The 23,004-nt window shown below is 44.1% G+C and overlaps 1 protein-coding gene across 1 annotated transcript in view; it reads right to left on the bottom strand.

Moving 5' to 3' along the window:
• STAT3 (signal transducer and activator of transcription 3) overlaps positions 1 to 14,764 on the bottom strand; it is a 69,961-nt gene extending 55,197 nt beyond the window's left edge. The window contains exon 1 of the mRNA XM_059380217.1: positions 14,521 to 14,764. The gene's annotated coding sequence lies outside the window, so the exon portion shown is untranslated. The remainder of the gene's footprint in view (positions 1 to 14,520) is intronic.
• Between the last annotated feature and the right edge of the window lie 8,240 nt (positions 14,765 to 23,004).

The raw sequence follows: 23,004 nt of genomic DNA, 5'->3' as shown, positions 1-23,004 counted from the left end.
CGATCCCAGGACCCTGGGATCGAGCCCCGCATCGGGCTCTCTGCTCAGCAGGGAGCCTGCTTCCTCCCCTCTCTCTGCCTGCCTCTCTGCCTGCTTGTCATCTCTCTCTCTGTCAAATAAATAAATAAATAAATAAATAAATAAATGTGTGTGTGTGTGTGTGTGTGTGTATACACACACACATATATATACACATACACATATACACACACATATATGTATATGCATGTGTATCTATAAAATCTATTAATTTTTTAAATATAGGATTTGAGCTTTATGAAAAGGATTTTTTTAAAAGATTTTATTTATTTATTTGACAGAGAGAGATCGCAAGTAGGCAGAGAGGCAGGCAGAGAGAGGGAGGAGGAAGCAGGCTCCCTGCTGAGCACAGAGCCTGATGTGGGACTCGATCCCAGGACCCTGAGATCATGACCTGAGCCAAGGCAGCGGCTTAACCCACTGAGCCACCCAGGCGCCCTAAAAAGGATTTTTAAAGATAAATCTGACCTACAAGGCTTAAATTTTATTCCAGATAAAAGATGAGCTATCTCCCCAATTAAAACAAACTTCTCTCTTAAGCCTTCTTAAAATGAATAATATACTTAGAAAAATAAGTCATATCATATACATCATGGTTTTCATGATGTAAATACTCAGAAAAGAACTGAACTTATCCATTAGCATCTCCATAAGAGCTTATGAAAAGGCTCAATTACTCATGAAATTATAACCCAACAATGTGAGGTGGTGGACATGATTTAGAGAAAGAATAAATACTTAGAATCACAGCTGTACAGAACCTGGCCTGAAGCACGAATTCACATTGGATGCCCCAGTCAATCACTCAGCCAAAAAGAACCCTGAGGCGGCCAAGATACAGTAACAATTCTATCAAATAGGTTGTTGTTCCCATTTTACAGATAAGGACTGAAATGTGAAGCAATCACAAAGATAATGGTACCACCAGAACACAAATTTAGAATCTTCAAATTCCCAGGCTAGTGGAGGCAAATGATCTGTCTTATCTCTGGTGTGCGATCTCTGACAAGCACATTCCTCTTCGAATTGGTTATATAAGCAATCATAAGAAGAAAGGAAAATCGTAATTTTACGTACCGGGGCACCTGGGTGGCTCAGCCATTTAGCATCTGACTCCGGCTGGGTCATGATCCTAAGGTCCTGGGATGGAGCCCTGTATCTGGCTCCCTGCTCCTTGGCAAACCTGCTTCTCTCTCCCCCTCTGCTTCTGTTCCCTCTCTCACTGTCTGTCAAATAAATAAAATCTTTTTAAAAGAATGTACACCTAGGGGTGCCTGTGTGTCTCAATGGGTTGAGCCTCTGCCTTCAGCTCAGGTCATGATCCCAGGGTCCTGGGATAGAGCCCCACGTCAGGCTCTCTGCTCAGCAGGGAACCTGTTTCCCCCTCCTCCTCTACCTGCTTCTCTGCCTACTTGTGATCTGTCTCTGTCAAATAAATAAATAAAACCTTTTAAAAAAATGCACACTTAAAAAGAATTTTACATTCATTTATTACATGTAATAAATGAAAGTTAACTTTATTATGAAGACATGTCTGAAGGGTGCCTGGGTTGCTCAGTGGGTTAAACATCCAACTCTTGATTTCAGCTCAGGTCATAAACTCAGGGTCATGAGACTGAACCCCATGCAGGGCTCTGGAGTCCACTTGTCCCTCTCCCTCCCCTCTGCCTCTCTCCTCTCTCATACTCACTAAAACAATTAAGTAAATAAAATCTTTAAGAAATAGTATTAAAAGAGAGCCTGGGTGGCTCAGTGGGTTAAAGCCTCTGCCTTCAGCTCAGGTCATGGTCCGAGGACCCCTGGGATTGAGCCCCGCATGGGGCTCTCTGCTCAGCAGGGAGCCTGCTTCCTTCTCTTTCTTCCTGCCTCTCTGCCTACTTGTAGTCTCTGTCAAATAAATTAATTAAATCTTTAATTTTAAAAAATGAAATATTATTTTTAAAAAAGACGTCTGAAATAGACATGCCTGAAACTTATTATAAAGACATGTATGAAATTAATCAAAGCAGTCAGAAACTGTCTTAATACGTTTATGTATGGTCTACCAATATAGTAAGACTGAACATTAATCTGGTAAAGTCATGACTTTTTTTGATAGTCATAATCCACCCCTAATTAATATTAAAGTTCATAAATACTAAGAGGAGTAAACAGACGAAAAGGAAATACCCAGGGGCCCCGAGATCAAGAGCGATGTGCCCCTCTAACTGAGCCAACTAAGCACCTGAGCATGTGACTCTTGATCTTGGGGTTATGAGTTCAAGCCCCACATTGGGTATAGAGATTACTTAGGATTTTTTAATAAATAAATAAATAGAAAGGAAGGCAGGGAGGGAGGGAGGATCTCCAAAGCTTTTTTCCTTAGTAAACTACATGCCTACCATTTACCTTTATCTCCAAAACAACAATGATTCTAAACCCTGTGGACATGACTCTGCTAATCTGAAGAAAGATTTTAAGACTTAACAGTTCTTCAGAGCAAAACGTCTCAAGCCGGGCGCCTGGGTGGCTCAGTGGGTTAAGCCGCTGCCTTCAGCTCAGGTCATGATCTCAGGGTCCTGGGATCCAGGCCCACATTGGGCTCTCTGCTCAGCAGGGAGCCTGCTTCCTCCTCTCTCTCTGCCTGCCTCTCTGCCTGCTTATGATCTCTCTCTGTCGAATAAATAAATAAAATCTTAAAAAAAAAAAAATGTCTCAAGCCAAGGACCACCTACATCAGAATACCTGACTGCTTGTTAAAACAACCCTAGATCTATTAAATCAGACTCTCTGGGTCAAAACAGTAGAATCTTCTTTTTCTTTTTGAAACAAGTGTCCTGGAGGTTCTTGTACTAAAATCTTTAGACCAACAGTTCTCAAACTTTTTGCTCTCAGGACCCCTTTATATCCTTAAAAATAAGAACCTCAAAGAACATTTGTTTATGAAGGTTCTATCTACCAATTATTTACTATATTAGAAATTAAAACAGAAATTTAAAAATATTCATTCATTGGGGTGCCTAGGTGGCTCAGTGGGTTGAAGCCTCTGCCTTCGGCTCAGGTCATGATCCCAGGGTCCTGGGATCGAGCCCCACATCGGGCTCTTTGCTCCGTGGGGAGCCTGCTTTCCCCTCTCTCTCTGCTTGCCTCTCTGCCTACTTGTGAGCTGTCAAATAAATAAATAAAATTTTTTAAAAATACTAATTTGCTTAAAAATAATAAACCTATTATATGATAACATGAATAACATTTCTATGAAAAGTAACTATAATTTCTAAAATTAGTGGAAAGAGTGACACTGTAAAAGTTTTAGAAATTTCTCTAATGTCTGGCTTAATAGAAGACATCTGGAGTCTCATATCTGCTTTTGCATTCAATCTGTTGCAGGATGTTGCTGTGATGAAGAAAACTTGATGTCACACTGGGTGGAAAAGGGAGGAGACTATCTTAATAGCCTTTACAGATAATTCTGGATATTTCATAACACCACATAACACCACACCAAAATTCACAAGTGGTCATTTCTTTTATTTTTTTTCTTAAAGATTTTATTTATTTGACAGACAGATATCACAAGTAGGCAGAGAGGCAGGCAGAGAGAGAGGAAGGGAAGCAGTCTCCGCACCGAGCAGAGAGCCCAATGCGGGGCTCAATGCAGGGCTCAATCCCAGGATCCTGGGAGCATGACCTGAGCCGAAGGCAGAGGCTTTTAACCCACTGGGCCCCCCAGGCGCCCCAACAAGTGGTCATTTCTTAAAGATCAGATGCAATGTGGATTGCATGCCACTGGATCTCAATTAACTTTTCATACTCAGCTGCAATGAGATCCACTAGTCTATCTGGCATTTTGAACAGAATGTTTTCCCAAGCATGATCTATTCATGTTGTGCATTAATCATCTGGAAAACACTATCTCAGAGACACGTAAACCTTCCACATGTCAATACATTTCATTATGAACTATCAAAAAATCACATCTGTTTTACCATAAAAAAATTCCACTCGTTAATATGGGAAAGCTGTCAAACTCACAATTTTTCTCCCAAGTTTTCTCAAATTCTAATTTTTACTCAAAAGTTTCAATTTTATCATTGGCAACAAATACTGCCAGCCAGTTGTTTTCTGGAAGAGACAGCTTCTCTTCTTTCATTTTTGAGAAAATGTCTACCAACATCCCAGCTGGTCTATCATTCTTTCACAGTAAAAACAGGATTTCAAGAAAAAAAAGGAGCTAGTTTGAGATTATAACTGAAAATGTTCCCACAAGAGATCTCCCCTGAGACAACCATCATACTTCCATGATGTTGCAGGGAAGAGCTCTTGTGGAACATTTCAGTTATCATCTCAAACTAGCTGCTTTTTTCCTGAAAACGTTGTTTTCTATCTTTAGATTCTGCAGTCTATGGCTATCATTAGGAGATTAAATAAATTATTAAAATTTTTAAAAAACACTTAAAAGAAAGAGGTGCCTGGCTAGCTTTGCCAGTAGAGCACATGACTCTTGATCTTGGGGTCATGAGTTTGAGCCCCACCTTTGGGGGGTAGATTATACTTAAAAAAGAAAAAATATATAAATATATTATAGCATCCATAGCCTAGAATACTGGGCAGATCTTAAAAAACACCAGACAGGGGTGCCTGGCTGGCTCAGTTGGAAGAATATATGACTCTTGATCTCACACTTATGAGTTTGAGACCCAGGTTGGCTGTAGAGATCACTTAAAAATACAATCTTAAAAACAAACACACACAAAAACATGAAACAAAACATATCCACATGGAGGGTTTACTAAGATAAACAAAGTGACAAAAAGTAAGATACAGTTATATGTATAATGTACTATATTCTTTGGCAAGGGAAAAAGAGAAAATAATATGTTTGCCTGCATACAAATGAAATCACCCAGAGAAGAATAAAAACTAGGCGACTAGCTGTCCCTGAGAAAGAGAATTTGAAAGAAAATTTGAGAATCTGGAAGAAAACCTTCCACTTACTACTAAATTTTTGTACTGATTAAACTTTTTCTTTTTTTTGTTTTCCTAAAATATTACTTTTACGATAAAGAAAGCCAGAGTCTGGAACCGAAAAACAAAACTGATATTCTTGCAGCCAATCTGTGGTTAAGACTAGCTAGCATTTATCTTTCCTGGGGGAAAGGGGAAGTAGTTGAATCCACAGACTGTAGGGTGTGTGGGTTTTCTCTACCTGCCACCTCCAACCTCCTTCTCCCTTACTCGGAAGATATTCTCACTGGGTATATAAGAATAGTACTTTCATTGTAAAGCTTAGGGTAAACTAAGGCAGATCACACAGGGCACTTCTGACCCAGGACACCTTAGATATTCCTATAGAAAGATTTTAATTAATAAGCTTTATTTTAAGGGGTGCCTGGGTGGTTCAGTCATTAAACATCTATCTGCCTTTCGCGCAGGTCATGATCTGGAGATCCAGATTTTGGATCCAGATCCAAAATCCTCCCCAGATTTTGCTCCCTGCTTGGTGGGGAGCCTGCTACTCTCTGTCTCCCACTCCCTCTGCTTGCGTTCCTGCTCTTGCTCTCTCTGTCAAATAAATAAATAAAATCTTTTTTAAAAAATAAGCTTTACTTTTTAAAGCAGTTTTTAGGTTCAAAGCAAAATTGAGTGAAATTGAGCAGAAAGTACAGAGTTCCCATAAACCACCTCCCCAACCCCAACAGGCACAACCTCGCCCATTATCAATGTCTGGCACCACAGTGGAACATCGAGAAACAGGAATTTCAGATGGCTCCATGAACCCAATATTCTCCAACCATTATTAGGACCTTAAGGGTCCCCACGTGCTTCTCTGCAGTTACAGTCCACTCTTATGCGCGTAAATGCAAAGGGACAATAACACATAGCATTAAGAACAAATACTGAGGGGCGCCTGGGTGGCCCAGTGGGTTACTCTGCCTTCAGCTCAGGTCATGATCCCAGGATCCTGGGACTGAGCCCATATCGGCTCTCTGCTCAGCAGGGAGCCTGCTTCCCCCCCACACACACACCCTGCCACCTGCCTCTCGGCCTACTTGTACTCTCTCTCTCAGTCAAATAAATAAAATCTTTAAAAAGAAAAAAAAGAACAAATAATGATATTTGTGGGGCACCTGGTTGCTCAGTTGGTTGAGTCCCTGACTCCCGACTTTGGCTTGGGTCATGATCTTGCAGTCATGGGGTCAAGTCCTGCATGGGGCTCCATGCGGGCGAGGGGTCTGTCTGGGATTCTCTCTCTCCTTCTCCCTCTGCTATTCTCTCTCTCCCTTTCTCTTAAAAAAAACAAAAACAAAAACAACCCAAGAGATCCTAAACAGAATGCAGTATCAGCTCAGAAAAAAAAAGGGGGGGGGGGGGCTAGGTTCCCTCTCTCTCCGTTGAGAGTCAGTTAAGTGTCTGACTCTTGGTTTTGGCTCAGGTCATGATCTCAGGTCTTGAGATGGAACCTCACCTAGGGCTCCGGAGTCTGCTTGTCCTTCTCCCTCTGCTCCTTCTCCTCACTCTCTCTCAAATAAATAAATATTTTTTTAAAAAAAAGATTTTATTTGGGGTGCCTGGGATGGCTCAGTCATTAAGCATCTGCCTTTGGTTCAGGTCATGATCCCAGTGTCCTGGGATCGAGTCCCACATCGGGCTCCCTGCTGCAAGGGAAGCCTGCTTCTCCCTCCCCCACTCCCCCTGCTTGTACTCCCCCATCACTGTCTCTCTCTCTCTCTCTCTCTCAAATAAATAAATAATTTTTTTCAAAAAAATTTTTTAAAGATTTTATTTATTTATTTGACACAGAGAGAGAAATCACAAGCAGGCAGAGCAGCAGGCAGAGAAAGTGGGGGGAAGCAGGCTCCCTGCTCAGCAGAGAGCCGGATGAGGGGCTCCATCTCAGGACCCTGAGATCATGACCTGAGCTGAAGGCAGAGGCTTAACCCAATGGGCTACCCAGACGCCCCTAAATAAATAAATAATTTTTAAAAAGAATATTGATACTTGGCTCCAGAACACTTTAATTATTCCACCTCCCCCTATGCATAAAAGTCACCAACTTAATTATGTTTGATTTTAGTTAATGTTTCAATAAATTGGCTTTCCCTAAACATACTGATAAAAAGAAGCCCAAATACCAAACTGATTTATCAGACAAAATGAGTCTAAGATTAAATATTTACCATATCTAAGCCACAAGTAGGAAAAAATAAATTCAAAGGCTATTTTAATGCTAACTCAATGCAACATTGCCCTCTGTTTGGTATAAGAGAGATAATTATACAGCTAACATCTGGGTTTGGGGGTTTTTGAGGATTACCCTGGTGGGGAGAGAAGGGGAGAACAAAGGAAGGTCTTACGTTTTTCATTCTGTCATAAAAACAGCATAGGCTAAATAGCAAAACAAAAGTACATTAGAAGAGATTCGAAAAACATGCATTTTAGGAAGCTTTCACCTAAGCAGATGCTCAAATTCAGACTCAAATCCTCCATTTCTCATAACCAGAATGAGTGGTCAGGCTACCGAAAACTAATAAAATCAATCAACAAAGCGGGAAAGCAGGTGGTTAACACCAGGCGGGGCAGGGTTTTCCTAAATTGAGCTCACCTTCGCTAATCTCAATCAGTTTTCAGAAATGGCTTTTACAAAAACTACCCAAACATCCCCCTAATAATCTGTACTCCTCCTCCACAACAGGGAAGCCATTTATCTACCAGAAGGTTTACTTTCTCTTTCAAGCTCCGCAGGCTTCCTCCTGCCCCACATACTTGCTAGAAGCAATGGGGCGGCCCTTCCTTCCTGGCTTCTTGGATCCCGAACTGGAGAGCTAGTGTGAGAAAACCTGTTTCACGGAGAAGCTGAGTGGTTCTTCTTAACCGCAAGACTATTTTGAATACAGATGCACTTTGCAAAGGAAAGTTACAGGACAAGAAAATAATGCTCTATTCCTCGGGTGAAAACATATGCACTTACACACACACACACACACACACACACACACACGAAAGGACAAATCATCTCCTAGCCACAGACAGGTCATTCATTCCCCTTGGGAAGCACCACACCATCCCCCCCAAAACGGTATGCTGCCCCACCTTCAGAGCCCAACGCCTCTCCCCCTCAAACCTTCAACATCCTGTGTACTTCTGGTGTTAGGAACTCCAAGCGGCTGTTCAAATTCCTAAGGGGTAATACATTTTTAATGTGTCGACTACTACTTAAAATAAATGGCCCATAATCAGAGCCTTTGGAAGAAGTAGAGAGACCTGTCACAAGAGCATTCGTGTAAACAGGAATTTACGGGTTGCCTATTCCTTTTACGTGACAGCCTCCATCTCCTCCACCACAATGTAAATCCCCCTGGTCCCTATTCATTTAGTTTTTTCCTATTAGGTTAGAATCTCCCAATTACTCCTTCTTTCCTTTGGGTCATTAATGGCCCCCATGAATCATAACTTGCCTGACTTTGTAGGTGGATAGATACTGTAGTTTTTAATGATATTAATTATTAGCATTCAAATTTTAGCTATCTGCCAGGCACCAGACAAAGTACTTCATATGCATTATCTTGTGGGGTCCTTGGCTAGCTCAGCCCATAAGGCATGAGACCCTTGATCTAGGGGTGCTAAGTAGAAGCCCCATATTGGCCATAGAGCCTACTATAAACAAACAAACAGTGGCACCTGGGCAGCTCAGTTGGTTGGGTGGCTGCCTTCGGCTCAGGTCATGATCCCAGGGTCCTGGGATAGAGCCCCACATCAGGCAACTTGCTCAGAGCGGAGCCTTCTTCTCTCTCCCTCTGGCTGCTATTCCCCCCACCCCACCCCGGCTTGTGCTCGATAATCAAGCAAATAAATTCTTTAAGACAAACATACACAAATACATATATACACACATTATCTTGCTTAATCCTCACAACTTCCCAGCAACAAAGCCTGGTATCTGTATTTTATGGCTAGAGAAACTGAAGCCAGGAAGTTAAAGCACTGACCTTGCAAGGTCTAAGAGGTGCTGGATTCGGGAATAAAGCCCAAGAAGTCTGACCTCACAGTCCATTCTTTTACTTCCCATAGCAGCTTTGGCTCATGAGACCCTCAAACACATGGCCCAAGCATTTCGATAGTACAATGTTACATTAGGAATGCTCAAAATGAGTTCCTTGTCCAATGGAGTTTATAAAGCAAGCCAAAGGTCAGGCAAAAGTTCAGTGATTAAAAGAGTCATTTATTGGGGCACCTGGGTGGCTTAGTGGGTTAAGCCTCTGCCTTCGGCTCAGGTCATGATCCCAGGGTCCTGGGACGGAGCCCCACATCGGGCTCTCTGCTCTGCAGGGAGCCTGCTTCCTCCTCTCTCTCTGCCTGCCTCTCTGCCTACTTGTGATCTCTGTCAGATAAATAAAGAAAAAATCTTTAAAAAAAAAAAAAGTCATTTATTCTTATGGGTGGGGGTAGCAGAAAGAAAACCCAGATAATCCAAACCTTATCGTATTTTGGGGGGTAGATTTGCCTTCCTTATTGTTTTTTTATTAGGCTATTAGAAAGAAATTTGCTATAATTATATCCAAGTTAGGGCACCTGGGTGGTTCAGTGGGTTAAGCCTCTGCCTTCAGCTCGGGTCATGATCCCAGGGTTCCAGGATCGAGGCCAGCATCGGGCTCTCTGCTCAGCGGGGAGCCTGCTCACCGCTCCCTCCCCACCTTCCTCTCTGCCTACTTGTGGTCTCTGTCAAATAAATAAATAAAATCTTAAAAAAAAAAAAAGTCCAAGTTAAACTGGTAAGTAGAAAAAGGTACAAAAAATCTGGAGATACACACACCATTAACCATTAATACAAGTATTAACAGGATATATATTATATATATATCCACACATACATATATATATAAAATACATAGAGCTTATAGTTCTACAAATTTAAATATTTTGTAACAGCATATATTTCTTTTGTAAGCAGGACCAAACAACTTAGTTTTGATAACATGTGAACCCAATAAGGAACAGAAAAGAAGGGGGAAGAGCCACAGCTCAGCAGCTTCCTTTCCCCTCAGTTCAGTCCTCCTAAATTAAGAACTTACACTTGCAGCTCCCTGGACACACTCTGCTGTTTTAAGCCTCTGCACATTCATGTTCCCTGGCCTTGAATGCAACGTTCACCACTCAACTTTATCAGGAGAACTCCTATTCAAACCTACAAAACATAGGTGTTCCGACCTGATAAAGACCCTTTTCATAGGTGTTCTGACCTGATAAAGACCCTTGGTCATAAGCCTTTTTCTTACCCCTAAAGAAAATGAATCTCTTTTCTGGGACAATTAGTAAGAACTTACATTTATGGAGTTCTTACTGTGTGCCAGGCATTATGCTAAGCATTTTACCTGTATTTTCTCAATGCATCTTCAACAGTTTCAGGAGATAGGCCCTGTTACCCTCTACTTTTACAGATAAGAAACTGAGACTCAGGTTCTGAGGAGGAAGCAGCTGATCCAGGATCTGATCCCAGACTTGTCTGACTCCAGAGCATCAGATGTGAACCTCTTATCCTGTCACCTCCCCTGCCCTGTTTCCTTACTAAAGCAACACACACCCTCGTCTGCATCACGCCTCTGATCCCTGAAAATAGGAAGCATATTTCATTACCCTTCGATACCACCAAGCACAGTAATTGGCTCTCAGTATAAAATGTCTGCCAATAATTAATTAATTAAAACAAAATGAAATGAAATAAAATGTTTGCCGGCCTGATCTAAGAGTTCTGACAATCCTCACATAATGAGAACTGAGCAGAATAGAAATTCATTCTTCCACATGCTGCTCCTTTTAAGAACTAGAGACATTTCAAACAACTGACCACCAAAGTACCATCTGGCCATCCGGACTAAAGTACACCACAGTAAGCAGAGGTTCTGAGGGACAAACATGTAACTGGGATATTAATCCTTTTCACCGTGACTGACAAAGTCTGAAAAGGCTGGGCAAAGTCATCCTGCTGTATCTCACCAAGGTTGCTCTAGGAACCAGGACTTCAAGATCTGGGGACACCCTTCAGTGCTCTTTTGGTGGTTTTTATGAATGACCCAAAAGTTCCAGTAGAATTGTTTAAATATGGAAGACATAAAATATAAGTGGCCATTTACAGCCAACCAAAAATCCTAAAAGACACTTCTGCACTTAAACACACAGATCTGTTAAGTCAGAACACCTCTCTGGGTGCTGGCCCAATTTATAAGCTCAGCCCCAAGGACAATTCCCCTAGGGAAGATGCCATGTGCACTGATCTACTTTGTACAAATTAACCAATGCTAGGCACGTGCCCAACACACAGGAGGCACTTACTCCACAATTAAACACCAATACTTGGCCTCCTACATCTTTGAAAGGACAAAACCTGAAATTCCATGGTCTGGCCTCAAGACCTCTTATGAGTAGACACTCCTCCCCTACTTACCTTCCTAATCTACCAGGATTTTATTCCTACTGTACCACCATACCTCCTTACCCCCAATTCTTTTTTTTTTTTTTAAAGATTTTATTTATTTATTTGACAGAGAGAAATCACAAGTAGATGGAGAAACAGGCAGAGAGAGAGAGAGGGAAGCAGGCTCTCTGCCGAGCAGAGAGCCCGATGCGGGACCCGATCCCAGGACCCTGAGATCATGACCTGAGCCGAAGGCAGCGGCTTAAACCACTGAGCCACCCAGGCGCCCCACCCCCAATTCTTTATACCTATCAAATTCCAGCTATTATTTGGGACTCAGATCAAATCTCTCCTTTGGCAAGACGACTTCCTAGACCATTCCAGACCTTATAACCTCTTCTTCCTCTGAAGACCTATAGCACTTAGTGCAACACTGTCCAAAAGAACTTTCCAGGACAATGAAAATGTTCTATAGCTATGATACTTTTTTTTAAGATTTTATTTATTTATTTCACAGACAAATCACAAGTAGGCAGAGAGGCAGGCAGAGAGAGAGGGGGAAGCAGGCTTCCTGCCAAGCAGAGGGCCCGATGTGGGACTCTATCCCAGGACCCTGGGATTATGACCTGAGCCAAAGGCAGAGCCTTTAACCCACTGAGCCACCCAGGTGCACCAGCTATGATACTTTTAACATGTAACAGCTACCTCATTGAATGATGGCACAGATTTAAGGTCTCAGCACCTCTTTAAGGACATGTTGTTCTACAGTGATAATGCATTTATCAAGCCCCTCAGTGGACTGCAAGTCCTGTGAACAAAGCCTCTGATTTTTCATGGCAACTTTCACAAAGTCACAAAAGGCAAATATGTGTTGATCTATACACCACCTCTGGGGAATCCATAAGGTAAAAAAGATGCTGGACTCAGCATCTGGAATGCTCACTACCTCGGCCCCATCTCCCATTGGAAAGTTAAAGAGAACCAGAGCCAGGAAGGAGAAAGCAACTTTCTAGAGACACGAATGATCACCGATCAAGCCACAAAGCACTCTGGATTAAACTGCAATTTTTTCTCCCTCTCCATTAGCAAATAGCTAAATTCTGACAAGTTACACTAACTAAAAAGTTTGTGACTTCCCAAGTTAGACACAGCAGATGAAAAAATAACCTAAGCATACCCTGTTTCTACTTATTTTTGCACCTGTACTGGCTATCTCCCTTGGAGTCTTAACAGCCTAATGGTGGTATTTCACTGTCCAGAGAGATTTTACAATTTCAGTGACACTTTTCCCAGCAGGGTCCGGAATCACTGTAAATCAAGACCTAATACTTAACATAGACAAACAAAATAACACAAAATATACCAAAAATAGGAGTTCCACCACTGTGACATTCTGCTGCCTTGGGCAAGCGCCTTGTTTCTTTGGCCTCAGTTTTCTTATCTATAAAATGGGGATAATGTCATGTGAACTATCTACCCTTTGTAGGGCAAGTCATAGCTGTGGATATTTCTAAACAGTTATTCTTGCCAAAAGTACTATATACAGAAAGAAAAGATCCGTGAATTTGCTAGTGGTTCTCCGTGGTGGATATGCTAACGAATATACAGACTTTAAGATCAAACCTCTAATATCTAATTTTTTCCCCTGGTATTCCAGACTTCTTTTCTCCATCTCACTATGCAAATATCTGAGCAAAAATTCTGCTAGTATGCCAGTTTGGCACATGTAACAAGGAAACAAATGTGTTGATTCAAGGAACACAGACATATTTAATATAGAACAGAAATTTGGCTGAATCGAGTCATAACAGTCCAAATCCACATATGAAAGACTGAGATGATTTATAGTTCTGATTTATTCCAACCAATGCTTTATCAGCAAAGCCAGCCAAAAAGTTACAAACCATACACAGAATATAACCTGTAGATGCACACATGATAAAAACCAGCAGATACACATTATGCACATTTTTATTTAAAAAAAAAGGTGTGTGCCAATACCAGACACAAAGATGTGCACTAAATATGGAAAAAGCAAGTTGGATGACGGTGTGAATTTTGCTAACTTAAGCCCAACCACACCCCCCAATCACAGGTAAAGTTTGCACACATGGCTTTGCCAAGGCCAGCCTGTCTTTGTTTCCTTCTGCGTTTACCCAAGATCTTGGCTCTAAGACAGAAAACTCCCACTCTCGATTGGTTCATTCTGTCCTATGCAATTAAGCAACACCACAATCCAGTAAACGCAAGGGCTCAATTATTTATCTTCTGGCCAAGTTTACCAGGTGTTTATAAAAGAACAATGTCAAGGAAGAAAGAGGTTTATTTCTCTCTAGAACTGGCTTGATAGAGGTTTTATTTTGCTTTGTTTTTAGAAGGGGAGGAGAGAAGCAAGGTTTAATGTATGGGGGGAAAAAAAGACGGGAGGGAATTTAAAAAAGAGTCCAAGACTGTCAATTTCCCTACAGGAAACTTGATTCTTATGCAATAATCCTAGCCACAACCAACCAGCCTGTGGGGCTGCAGGGGGGAGACACCTATTCCTACCTCTAGAGGGGCACAGCTGGCTCCTAAAGGAAAGAGAACAGGCAAGGCCGAGGAATTGGCTCAGCCGGGAACTGGCCGCCGGGGAGAGGGGAGAAAGCTCTTTCCAACACCCCCACGCCCCTGCCCGTGATCTCTGCCTGCGTGACAGTTGCTCCTGTTGCCGGAACGTCCCCAGAGCCTCGGGGAGCAGGAAGTCGGGGGGCTGTCCCTCACTCCTACCACCCCCACCCTGGGTGCTTTCGCCCCACTGTCCTCCCCCTTGAGCCCGTTTTCTCTCTTCTTCGGCGTCTGCCCTTTCTCCGAAGAACGAAACTTCCTTCCAGCGCCCCGTCCCTTCAGAGGCCCGCTCCTGTCATTCCGGGAGTTGTCCCTTCAGTTCAACCCTGGCGTCTCCACGTATTCGCCACTACCCCCCCGCCCCACTGAAGTTTCCATCCACAACTCCCCCAAACACCGCAGAGGCTCCCGGCCCCTCCCGCGACCCCCCGGGATCCCCAGGCCTGGGGGCCGTCAGGGAAGGCGGCCCCACCCTTCACCCCCTTCACCTGTTTCTCGGGCTCAGGCCCGATAGACCGGGGCTGCGCTTGCGCCGGGGTGCGGGCGGCGGGTCTCCCTCAGGCCGCAGGGCCTCTCCTGGCAGACGCGGAGAGAGAACGCAGAGCAGGGGTGCTCGTCAAGGATCCGGTTCGGGCTCGCTCGCTCCGCGGCGACGTCGGAACCCCAGACTCCCCCCTCCCCGTCTACGCCGCGGCAGCTCCGGAAACCGCTGAATTACAGCCCCTCCAGCCAATCCCCGCCCAGCCCCAACTTGGCAGGGACACGCCGCTTCTGCATAATTCATGAGACGGCCAGTTTTCGCGGCCGCCCAGAGGCACTGGTGCGTGTACTGTACACCCGAAGCCCCACCCACTGGCCAATGAGGAGAGCCTCTGGGGAAAGGGCGGGGACAACAGTAGGCTGGGAACGCCCCTGTGCTGGCTGTTCCGAGCACTAAGTATCTCTCCCTCCGCCACAGCAGAGGAGGAGCCGCGGCCTTGGGCACAGAAACCCGGGGGGAGGGAGGGAAGATGACCGGAATGTCCTGCTGAAAACTCAGCTGAGTTCCTGGCAATGCGTGACGTCAGGACACTTTAAATGCCCCTGATGCGGCTCTCTTCAGCCTGCTCTCCCTTTTCCCAGCTTTTGGCACCACGTGGGGTCGAGGTTGCAGGCCACTTACCACGTGGGAATCAACCAGTTAGACAGTCCCCAGGTATCGCCAGATCCTCAGGGGCCCAGCGCCAGAATTGGGTTTTTGGGGACAGCAAAAGGAACATGGGTGACTCCCGCCTGCTTTGAACTTCAGTTTCTGCGTGAGTCGGGACACACAGACACCCGGAAACATGACGTGGAAATAGAGTAATTACTAGAGTGCGTGGGGAGAGGGTAGTGGATTTAACCCTGTTCTCCGTTCCGTCGCTTCAAGCATCAAACGCCAACGGCTCGCATATTGGCGGGTTCACAAAAAGGCAGACAATAAAGCATGTGAAGATTGACAAACACATTATTTTTATAAGTCTGAGCCGAAAATACTTGAAATTGCCTGCCTTTTTCTTCTTCGTCTAGTCTATTTCGATTGCAAATTTTACTGCATTGAAGCCAGTAGTTTATAGGAAATGTAGACATTTTACCTTACAAAATAGGGGATGTACCTTGCATAATGAAATGGGGGAGGTGCCCGCTGACACTATCAGGATTTTTTAAAATAACAGCTATTAATATTTGTGTTTATTGTGTTTACTACAAAACAGTATAAAGATGAGATCTAAACAGGGCTCTGACGACACCATCCAGGTAACCCCTGATGAGTTTTCTTCATTTCTTTTTTAAAAATTTATTTTTTTTATTTTTTTTATTTGACAGAGAGAGAGCGGGCCCGGGAGAGAGCAAAAGCAGGGGGAGCGGCAGGCAGAGGGAGAGGGAGAAAAGAAGCAGGCCCAGGACCCTTGGGATCATGACCCAAGCTGAAAGCCCATGCTTAGAATTGAGCTACCCAGGAGCCCCAATGAGTTTTTTTTCAATGAAACTTTTCATTTCATGGTTGAGTGAAACATGTTCATGTTTCAAAAACTGATGTAGTTCAGAAAAGTCAAAAATTAAAAATGAACTTCCATCACTTTCTGGTGAGAAATTTCTCAATTTCTGGTGAGAAAATCAATGGCTCTTAACTTTTGGGGTGCAGGGGTAAGGGTGTCACAAGTGCTTCTGAGAGTCGGCTGGAGACTATGAATTCTAGCCCCAAGAAATCAGCAGCATAACTTTTACTCATTGATGGTTCCCCAGATACCTGAAGCCTAGCCAGACTCCAGATTTGGATCTTTGGACCACCTTAAATCCAAGTTAAGAGGAGAAGGTGTCTGTAGCACAATTGGTAAAGTCCCTGGTGGTGGAATTGATTTTCCCATCCCCTTCTGCAGACCCAGCCCAGTCCCAGTGTGGAAATTACTGTACTTGTCTGGGGTGTGTGTGTGTGTGTGTGTGTGTGTGTGTGTGTGTTCCTGAACAGTAGAACAGATACCCTTACCTTCCATCTCACCTAAACTCTGCTTTAGCTGTGCTCTTCCAGGCGACTACTGCCTCCCTAAAAACGTAAGGTCTGATATTTGTTTAACTATTTACTGCTTACAAAGCACTTACTCTTTACCTCTTGTCTTTTTCACAATAATTATGTGTAGCAGGGGCGCCTAGGTGGCTCAGTGGGTTAAGCCGCTGCCTTCGGCTCAGGTCATGATCCCAGTGTCCTGGGATCGAGTCCCGCATCGGGCTCTCTGCTCAGCAGGAAGCCTGCTTCCCTCTCTCTCTGCCTGCCTCTCCATCTACTTGTGGTTTCTCTCTGTCAAATAAATAAATAAAATCTTTAAAAAAAAATTATGTGTAGCTGATAGAAGCCGTATTATTTACCAATAGAAAACTAAGGACAAAAGAGTGTGACACTCCTTGGGGTGCCCAGGTAGCTCAGCTGGTTAAGCAACTGACTTCAGCTCAGATCATGATCCTGGGGTCCTGGGATCAAGTACTACATTGAGCTCCCCTTGCTCTGCGGAGAGCCTGCTTCTCCCTCTCCTTCTGCCTGCAGCTCCCCCTGCTTGTGCTCTCTGTCTGTCAAATGAATAAATAAAATCGTAAAATTAAATATATATATATAGTGTGACACTCTCAAGATCAAAGAGATACTCAGCAGTATACCAGGTAGATTTAGAGTCAAATTTTTGGACTCCCCATCCCATAGCTTTGTTCATCCACAAAAACCCTGCCCTCTTCCCTTCACTCTTCAGCAGGTGGCCTTTGCTTCCCTCACTGCCCCCCACCCCCGCCACAGGTCACATAAAATGTTCACCTGAGCCTGTCTGTTCCACCTATAAAACCTCTCTCCAGCCCCACTACTGGCCTTTCTCCACACTCTACCAAATCCCCCCAGCTTACAGATGGCTCACAGTTTCTCCCACATAAGCCAATGTTTTGACCTGAACTCTGCTTTCCAGCCCTCTTCCCTCCATACCACACACCTTAAACTCCCACACTGAATTTATCACCTTCCTCCAAACATGTCAACACCTTCTGTTACTTTATCCCTTTGTGGATCTTCTTCCCTCTGCCTGGAATGCCTTCTCTTTCCTCGTTCTCAGCCAGAAAACTCTTACTCATTCTTCAAAGCCCAGTCCAACGTTACCTCCTCAGGGCTTTCTGAGATTCTTCCTGGCAAAGTTAATCTCCTGCCGGACTCCTTTAGCAGCTTGTTTCCCCATCCAGGATGGCGCTCTTTACCTTGGACTGCAATGTCTCCATTAATTAGCCTATTTCCTGATAAATGAAATTAATAATTAACACATAGTAAGTAATTACCGTGCTCCAGGAACTGTGCTAAGCCTTTTCCCTAGATTATCTCTTTTGATCCTTACCAATACCCAGTAAGGTAGGTACTACCGTAATTCTCATTTTCAACTGAGAAAATTGTGGTTGAGACAGTGGAAGATAGGTCCAAGGTCTCACAACTAGAAACTATGGACTAACTCAGAATGAGAGTCAGGTATGGCTGGCTCCAAAGCCTGGACTCTGCTTGCATGCTTAAAACACATCCCAAGGATGCCTGGCTGGCTCAGTCCATGGAGCATACAATTCCTGATCTCAGAGTCATGCGTTCAAACCCTACGTTGGGTATAAAGATTACTTAAAAAAAAAAAAAAAATATATATATATATATATGTATGAATATATATACATATATTCCCATAGAAAAAAAATATATATATATTCCTGTAGGAATATAGTTGTAGGTTCCTGGAAGCTTAAACCCCTAGCTATATGCTAGAATTATTTTCATAATTCTAGCATATATTATTACTATTATAGCAATATTATTTTCATAATTCTAGCATGAAGCATCTAGCAAACTCAACTAAGCATGGGTTAAATATTGATAAACATATATTGAATAATCATTTCTGCAACAGCTAACATGGAGTGTTCACTATGAACTAGCTCTTGCTCTGAGCATATATTATTAACCCAATTATTAACCCACTTAATCCTTGTAATGATCCCATGAAGAGGATACTGTGATTTTACAGATGACAAATAGGTGGCTTATCCTAGTTTAAGTGACTTACCCAAGAACACAGACCCCGTAAATGGCAGAACCAGGATTCAAATCCAAGTGTATGTATGGGACGCCTGGGTGGCTCAGAGGGTTAAAGCCTCTGCCTTTGGCTCGGGTCATGGTCCCAGGGTCCTGGGATTGAGCCTTGAATTGTGCTTTCTGCTCAGTAGGGAGCCTGCTTCCCCCTCTCTCTGCCAGCCTCTCTGCCTACTTGTGATCTCTGTCTGTCAAATAAATAAGTAAAATCTTAAAAAAAAAATCCAAGTGTGTCTAACTTGAGAGCCTGAATAGCTGCTCTTCCTTAACTATATCCCCAGGCTGAGCCTTCATTTGGATTCCTAAGGAAGAGTCTTAAGGAGTGGAAAGATGAGGTGCCCACCATCCTCAACCCATCTAAGTGGATAAATCAGCGTCCATCCCATTCAAGCCTGTAGTGGTTTATAAACACGTTTGCAAATTCTTTGATACTTCCCCCATTTAAAGATAGACTTATTCCATTCCCTTGGTAACTCACTTCTAATAAATAGAACACAGTGAAAATGATGCTGTGTGACTTCTGAGGTGAGGCCATAAAACACCATACAGCTTCCACTGCACTCTTTCCCTTGGGACACTCACCCTTGGAACTGATGGAGGAAGCCCAAGCTATATGTAGAGGCCGCATGAAGGGGTTCTGGCCAGCAGTTCCGCTAAGGCCCAGCTGACAGCAAGCATCAGCTGTGAGTGGAGCCAGCTCCCAGATGATTCCAGCCCCAAGTCACCTTAACAGAGGCCAAGTAAAGCAGAGGTGGGTGGTTTTTGCTGAGCCTTATACAGATTACAAATTCATGAGCAAAATAAGTGTTGACATTGTCTTAAGCCGGTAAGTTTTGGGGTGGTTTGTTACATAACACTAAGTAAGTAGGGTAAGCTTCCATTTATCATTTCAGAGAGATTCTGGAACGATAAGCTAGATCAGGAAGGGAGACTGATCAAACTTTGTAAGGTTCTAGAAACTTTATTTACTCTCTTTTCCCTGGAGGAACTAGCAGGTAAACTCTAAATCAAGAAGACATGGCAAAGGGGGCGCCTGGGTGGTTCACTGGGTTAAAGCCGCTGCCTTCAGCTCAGGTCATGATCCCAGGGTCCTGGGATAGAGCCCCGCATCAGGCTCTCTGCTCAACGGGGTGCCTGCTTCCTCCTCTCTCTCTGCCTGCTTCTCTGCCTACTTGTGATCTCTGTCTGTCAAATAAATAAATAAATTTTTTTTAAAGATTTTATTTATTCGTCAGAGAGAGAGCACAAGCAGACAGAATGGCAGGCAGAGGCAGAGGGAGAAGCAGGCTCCCTGCTGAGCAAGGAGCCCAATGCGGAACTCGATCCCAGGACGCTGGGATCATGACCTGAGCCGAAGGCAGTAGCTTAACCAACTGAGCCACCCAGGCATCCCTAAATAAATAATAATTTAAAAAAAAAAAAAAAAGGAAGAAGAAGACATGGCAAAGAAGAGATTTGGAGAAGAATCTTGGGGGTGACAAATGAGGGGTGCCTCACTGCAGTGACACAAGGGAGCAAGGGGCAACTTGGGTGTGTGATGGGACCCCTGTGGGGCTCAGCAACAGAAAGGCTCATCAGGACTGCCCAACTTCCCCCTCACTGAAATAATAGAGAAGATCATCTCTCCTTCCTCCTGTCTGAAGAACAGTCCTCCCTCCTCAATACTTTCAAGGCAAAGCTCTTTTCCTATGCTGCTTAAAACATCATTCATACCATATCATTCTGTCCCTTCAGTGGCTTCCCATGGGGCTTGGGATAAAATGGTTCTCCTTTTTCTTATCCCTGTCAAGTCTCTGCCTATTCCACCAACCTCTCTCCTGCCCACTAAATTCCAGCTAGTCCCTTTTCCACCTCAGGGCCTTTGCACAGGCCTCCCCCCCACCCCACCCTTTGCCAGCTTTGGCACATGCTAGTTCCTTCTCACCCTACCGGTCTCACTTGTTCAGAGAGGCAGGTGTAACTGTGTTGTGTAACTACCCCCACTGACAATTGCTTCCAGTGTGTTAATCACTATCTTTATGTGCTGTTTCCTGTGAACTCTTAGCATTCTCATTTATTTATCTGTATAAATTTTCTTATCTGTCAGTTCCAGGAAAATGAATCTTACCTGCTTGCTGCTCCCTTCTCTTCCCAGTGCTAGGCATATTGTAGGTGCTCAATAAATGCTTTGTGAATGAGTGGAAGTGCTCTTGGTCTCACCCTTCCCCTCTCTTGAGTTTTATCAATTCTCCTCTCCTTCCTGACCTTGTCTCTGGTCATGTCTCTGTCTCAATGTCTCTGGAGATATTCCTTCTTTCCTATCTTGACCCTCAAGTTACCCCTGCCCTTTCCCATCATGGCCCCCATGTCCTCACCTCCACTCGTTCTGCCAAGGTGGCTTCCGTCCTTTTTCTTCATAGGACAGTGCTCTTGAAGGCCACCAGGGATCCCCTCCTCATCAAAGCTAATGTCTTCTTGTTGTCATTTTACTTAACGTTGCAGTAGAATGTGGTACTGTCAATCACTCGCCTGTCTCCTAGACATTCTCTCCTCCCTTGACCATTGCAGCCGTCAATAGAAGCCATTGCATTAACTACAAAGCTGATGGAGCTGAAGTGAGACACACTCGGTTTGAATCTTGACTTTGACATGGAATGGACTGTGCCGCCCTGGCCAAGTTCCTTACCCTCTCTGAGCCTCAGCATCCACATCTTTGAATGGAGAACATAATTCTGACTTTGATTAGTTTGCATTAAAATGTCTTTGATCGGAAGGAAGATAATCTCAAATTAACTGTGAAGCATGGCTGATAAAAACCAGACCCCGGGGCACCTGGGTCCCTCAGTTGTTAAGCGTCTGCTGTCTGCTTCGGCTAGGGTCATGATCCCAGGGTCCTAGGATCGAGCCCCACATCAGGCTCCCTGCTCCGCAGGAAGCCTGCTTTCTCCCTCTCCCACTCCCCCTGCTTGTGTTCCCTCTCTCATGATGTCTCTCTCTGTCCAATAAATAAATGAAATTTTTAAAAAAGATTTTATTTATTTGTTTGACAGACAGAGACCACAAGTAGGCAGAGAAGCAGGCAGAGAGAGAGGAGGAAGCAGGCTCCCCACCACGTCGAGAGCCCGACTCGGGGCTTGATCCCAGGACCCTGAGACCACAACCCAAGCCGAAGGCAGAGGCTTTAACCCACTGAGCCACCCAGGCGCCCCAAATAAATAAAATCTTAAAAAGAAAAGAAAAGAAAAGAAAAAAGCCAGACCCTGGCAGTGTTCACCACTCAGCCACCCCACCTACGCAGCAATGTGACCCTGGGCCAGTTGTGCGACATCTCTGAGCCTCAGTTTCCTCCTCAATGAAATAACTATGAGAGCACCTCCCTCATAGGTTGCTATGAAGATTAGATGAGATAACCTGCCAAGCATTCGATACAACATCTGGCTCATGGCAACCCCTTAATAGACATTAGCTCTCATTGTCTTATGCAATGTCTTTTTAAATCACAAAATCGGGGAGACTTGTTGGAAGAAAACCGAGATTTCTCCCAAATTCCAGTAAAGAGGTGAACAACCACACCCTGGGAAGGGCAATTTTAGGGTCCTCACCAGAGCGAGTCCTTGCAGAACATCTCACTCAAGTTCTGTCTATCCTTTGTTATGACTGGAAGCTGTTGCTGAAAATGTTCAGTCTCTCTGGCTGTCAGCTCAAAATTCTAAATTGCTGGCTGAGAGGATTTCATTGGCCCAGAAAGGACATCCTTGGAAAGGCAGCTATGGATGGGGCAGGGGTCTAGGTCAACCAGCAGAGCCCTGGAGGGAAAGGGCAGGGTCTTTTCTGAGCAGAGGGACATCCAATGCTGCTCAGAATTACCTGAGATAATGTTTATGAAAGTGCCCTGCATGTAGCAGGATGTACTTCCCCCTCTCTGACTATCCATGGTCCACTTTGCTGCTCCCCCCTTCCAATCCCCACGACCTCCTAAGATGTGCCATCCCTAAAGACGGGCACTCCTGCCTTTAATTCTAAATTCCATTCTCTTCTCCCCCACATTCCCTCCCTTGGCACACTCATATATTCCTAGCACTTCCAGGGCCACCTCTCTTCTGTCAGCTCTTTTGTGCTGAGTCTTACTAGGTGCAGATAAATTACTTTCTCTTCTGGGTCCCCAGCAACATCCTCTGTAAGATGACTCCTTCTATTGCCTCATCTATAAAACAAAACCCTTTTTAGTTCCAACATTCCATAATTCTATTAATTCTTCCTCAATCATGCCTTCAGCTTTCCTGCCTCTACCTTTCCATACACTATCCCCTTTGCCTGGAGAACTTTCCCTGTCCCACATCACTGCTTTCGTTCAATTACCTTTATGGAACACCTACCA

The sequence above is a fragment of the Mustela nigripes genome, chromosome 16, assembly GCF_022355385.1.
Source record: "Mustela nigripes isolate SB6536 chromosome 16, MUSNIG.SB6536, whole genome shotgun sequence".
In the NCBI taxonomy this organism is placed as follows: Eukaryota; Metazoa; Chordata; class Mammalia; order Carnivora; family Mustelidae; genus Mustela; species Mustela nigripes.
Note: the sequence above shows the minus strand (reverse complement) of the source record. Positions and strands in the feature narration are given on the sequence as shown.